The following is a 5000-nucleotide window of genomic DNA, read 5'->3' as shown; positions in this document are numbered from 1 at the left end:
AGGGTTAAATACACAACAGGTAATGAATGAATTGGACTGGAAGCAGGTGTGTAAGGAAGACAAGACAAAACCAATGGAAAATGAAAAGAGGATCAATCAAATAAACCAAATGTAATATACAGAACTTAAATATTTAATTAAAATAAAGTAGTGTGAATATCTGAAGGTTAATAAAGTGATAGGCAGTAATGGACAGTCGCTAAGCATCATGGGACTTCTGTGTTGTTACAGAGTTCAACCCACATAATGCACTTAACGTCCAAAGTAAATATTGAAACCCAAGTCGAAATCCTCCTCTACGGGGTGTAATCATGTAGCACCTCCTCCTCTATGGGGTGTAATCATGTAGCACCACCTCCTCTATGGGGTGTAATCATGTAGCACCACCTCCTCTATGGTGTGTAATCATGTCACACCTCCTCCTCTATGGGGTGTAATCATGTAGCACCACCTCCTCTATGGGGTGTAATCATGTAGCACCACCTCCTCTATGGGGTGTAATCATGTAGCACCTCCTCCTCTACGGGGTGTAATCATGTAGCACCTCCTCCTCTATGGTCTGGGGTGTAATCATGTAGCACCACCGCCTCTATGGGGTGTAATCATGTAGCACCACCTCCTCTATGGTCTGGGGTGAAATCATGTAGCACCTCCTCCTCTATGGTGTGTAATCATGTCACACCTCCTCCTCTATGGGGTGTAATCATGTCACGCCACCTCCTCTATGGGGTGGAATCATGTAGCACCTCCTCTATGGGGTGTAATCATGTAGCACCTCCTCCTCTATGGGGTGGAATCATGTAGCACCTCCTCCTCTATGGGGTGTAATCATGTAGCACCTCCTCCTCTATGGGGTGTAATCATGTAGCACCTCCTCCTCTATGGGGTGTAATCATGTAGCACCTCCTCCTCTATGGGGTGCAATCATGTAGCACCTCCTCTATGGGGTGTAATCATGTAGCACCTCCTCCTCTATGGGGTGTAATCATGTAGCACCTCCTCCTCTATGGGGTGTAATCATGTAGCACCTCCTCCTCTATGGGGTGTAATCATGTCACACCACCTCCTCTATGGGGTGTAATCATGTAGCACCACCTCCTCTATGGTCTGGGGTATATCATGTAGCACCTCCTCCTCTATGGGGTGTAATCATGTAGCACCTCCTCCTCTATAGTCTGGGGTGTAATCATGTAGCACCTCCTCTATGGGGTGTAATCATGTAGCACCTCCTCCTCTATGGTCTGGGGTGTAATCATGTAGCACCACCTCCTCTATGGGGTGTAATCATGTCACACCACCTCCTCTATGGGATTTAATCATGTAGCACCTCCTCCTCTATGGGGTTTAATCATGTAGCACCTCCTCCTCTATGGTGTTTAATCATGTAGCACCTCCTCTTCTATGGGATGTAATCATGTAGCACCTCCTCCTCTATGGGATTCAATCACGTAGCACCACCTCCTCTATGCCCTGGGGTGTAGACAGAACCGGTGACCGGAACATTCTGCGTTGTGTTTCCCCTTAATTGAATGATCTGGGTGCTAAAGGATCTATCAGACCAGATTCATGTCAAACTGGGCCCAGAGCGGGCGATCTGTGTTTTTATGAAGGAGAATCATCATCAGAGCTGATATACGTTTTTAGAGCTCAGGGGAGAACAGTTGGGGGGACGGTTGAGATTTGTGTGTGTTGGTGGAGGGTTGTGTGTCTGTGTGTGTATGCGTGCGTGTGTGTGTGTGTGTGTGTGTGTGTGTGTGTGTGTGTGTGTGTGTGTGTGTGAATCAGAGCTGAGATACGTGTTTAGTGCTCGGGGGAGAACCATGGGGGGGCCATCGAGATGTGTGTTTGTGTGTGTGAGTGAATGAGTGTGTGTGTGTATAGATGCCGTAAGGCGAAGGTGTACAGAGACAGAGACCTGGGAACGTTCTAATTTCCATCTCCACGGAAACCGTGATTGAAGGCAGAAACTTAGCCACAGGGTCAGGACCGCTCCACAGACAGGAAATAGACACAGAGATGAAAAGAAACAGTATATTTCTGTCTTTTATTCCCTCTCTCCTTTCCCTCTTTCTCCTTTATTCCCTCTCTCCTTCCTGTCTTTTATTCCCTCTCTCCTTTCCCCCTTTCTGTGTTTTATTCCCTCTCTCCTTCCTGTCTTTTATTCCCTCTCTCCTTTCCCTCTTTCTGTGTTTTATTCCCTCTCTCCTTCCTGTCTTTTATTTCCTCTCTCCTTTCCCTCTTTCTCCTTTATTCCCTCTCTCCTTCCTGTCTTTTATTCCCTCTCTCCTTCCTGTCTTTTATTCCCTCTCTCCTTTCTCTCCCTGTCTTTTATTCCCTCTCTCCTTCCTGTCTTTTATTCCCTCTCTCCTTTATCTCCCTGTCTTTTATTCCCTCTCTCCTTTCCCTCTTTCTCTTTTATTCCCTCTCTCCTTTCCCTCTTTCTGTGTTTTATTCCCTCTCTCCTTCCTGTCTTTTATTTCCTCTCTCCTTTCCCCCTCTCTCCTTTATTCCCTCTCTCCTTCCTGTCTTTTATTCCCTCTCTCCTTCCTGTCTTTTATTCCCTCTCTCCTTTCTCTCCCTGTCTTTTATTCCCTCTCTCCTTCCTGTCTTTTTTTCCCTCTCTCCTTCCTGTCTTTTATTCCCTCTCTCCTTTCTCTCTTCCTGTCTTTTATTCCCTCTCTCCTTCCTGTCTTTTTTCCCTCTCTCCTTCCTGTCTTTTTTTCCCTCTCTCCTTTCTCTCTTTCTGTATTTTATTTCCTCTCTCCTTTCTCTCCCTGTCTTTTATTCCCTCTCTCCTTCCTGTCTTTTTTCCCCTCTCTCCTTCCTGTCTTTTATTCCCTCTCTCCTTTCTCTCCCTGTCTTTTATTCCCTCTCTCCTTCCTGTCTTATTCCCTCTCTCCTTCCTGTCTTTTATTCCCTCTCTCCTTCCTGTCTTTTATTCCCTCTCTCCTTTCTCTCCCTGTCTTTTATTCCCTCTCTCCTTCCTGTCTTTTTTTCCCTCTCTCCTTCCTGTCTTTTATTCCCTCTCTCCTTTCTCTCTTTCTGTATTTTATTCCCTCTCTCATTTCCCTCTTTCTGTCTTATTCCCTCTCTCCTTTCTCCCTTCCTGTCTTATTCCCTCTCTCCTTTCTCTCTTTATGTCTTTTATTCCCTCTCTCATTTCTCCCTTCCTGTCTTATTCCCCCTCTCGTTTCTCCCTTCCTGTCTTATTCCCTCTCTCCTTTCTCCCTTCCTGCCTTATTCCCTCTCTCCTTTCTCCCTTCCTGTCTTATTCCCTCTCTCCTTTCTCCCTTCCTGTCTTATTCCCCCTCTCCTTTCTCCCTTACTGTCTTATTCCCTCTCTCCTTTCTCCCTTCCTGTCTTATTCCCTCTCTCCTTTCTCCCTTCCTGTCTTATTCCCCCTCTCCTTTCTCCCTTCCTGTCTTATTCCCCCTCTCCTTTCTCCCTTCCTGTCTTATTACCTCTCTCCTTTCTCCCTTCCTGTCTTATACCCTCTCTCCTTTCTCCCTTCCTGTCTTATTCCCTCTCTCCTTTCTCCCTTCCTGTCTTATTCCCTCTCTCCTTTCTCCCTTCCTGTCTTATTCCCTCTCTCCTTTCTTCCTTCCTGTCTTATTCCCTCTCTCCTTTCTCCCTTCCTGTCTTATTCCCTCTCTCCTTTCTCCCTTCCTGTCTTATTCCCTCTCTCCTTTCTCCCTTCCTGTCTTATTCCCTCTCTCCTTTCTCCTTTCCTGTCTTATTCCCTCTCTCCTTTATCCCTTCCTATCTTATTCCCTCTCTCCTTTATCTCTTTCAATGCCCTCTCTTCGCCTAGTCCTCTCTTTCATCTTTTCATTTTCATTCTCTAATGGAATATATTTTCAAAACAGTTCTGTTCCGGGACGTCGTTACAGTCAATCTCTCTGCTCCAGGTTCTATTTAACTTCATACAGATTACTGAGTAGAAGAGTATTTCTGAGTTATACTAATAAGAGTTTATTTTGTCCTAGTAGTCGAGGTATTAGAGTGTGTGTGTGTGAGTGTGTCTGTTTGTTTGTGGATACATGCAAGTCAGAGAGTGTGTGTGGATGTTTGTTCAAATACAGTTATGTGTGTGTGTTTGTTTGTGTGTCTCTTGGTTTTATAAACATCTGATCAGTGACAGACTAGATTATGGATCTGTACATTGTGGATCTAGACACTATGGATCTATAGATTCTACAACTAGACATTATGGATCTATACATTATAAATCTATACATTATGAGGAGAGGGGGAGGAGGAAGAAAAGCTTTTATTCTCTCCTTAATTTAACTCATCCACCTGTCTCCTCCCCTGTCTCCTCCCCTTCTCCCTCCCCTGTCTCCTCCCCTGTCCCTCCCCTGTCTCCTCCCCTATTTCCTCCGATATCTCCTCCCCTGTTTCCTCCCCTATCTCCTCCGATGTCTCCTCCCGTCTCCTCCCCTGTCTTTTCCTCTGTCTCCTCCCCTCCCTCCTCCCCTGTCTCCTCCCCTGTCTTTTCCCCTGTCTCTTCCCCTGTCTCATCCCCTGTCTCCTCCCCTGTCTCTTCCCTTGTCTCCTCCCCTGTCTCATCCCCTCTCTCCTCCTCTGTATCCACCCCTGTCTCCTCCCCTGTCTCCTCCCCTGTCTCCTCCTCTGTCTCCACCCCTGTCTCCTCCCCTGTCTCCTTACACCTGCTCTACTTCTGCACTGTGTCTGTGTGCGTAAGTGTTTGTGTGTGTGTGTGTGTGTGTGTGTGTGTGTGTGTGTGTGTGTGTGTGTGTGTGTGTGTGTGTGTGTGTGAGATTGGTCAGTGAGTCAACAAATCCTGAGACTGTCCAATAGCGCCAATGCTACAGCTAACCTCATCGCTAACTTGTTTAATAGAAATCCCCATAGGGGCTCCACGCAGCTAACCCCGACGCTAACCAATGTGCACACTCTTCTGATAATATACATAGAGGGCTAACGGGTGAGAAACATCAGCGGTTTACACAGACACAATGAGGGAGAGACAGAGACAG

The sequence above is a fragment of the Oncorhynchus mykiss genome, unplaced genomic scaffold, assembly GCF_013265735.2.
Source record: "Oncorhynchus mykiss isolate Arlee unplaced genomic scaffold, USDA_OmykA_1.1 un_scaffold_276, whole genome shotgun sequence".
NCBI classification, from domain to species: domain Eukaryota; kingdom Metazoa; phylum Chordata; class Actinopteri; order Salmoniformes; family Salmonidae; genus Oncorhynchus; species Oncorhynchus mykiss.
Note: the sequence above shows the minus strand (reverse complement) of the source record.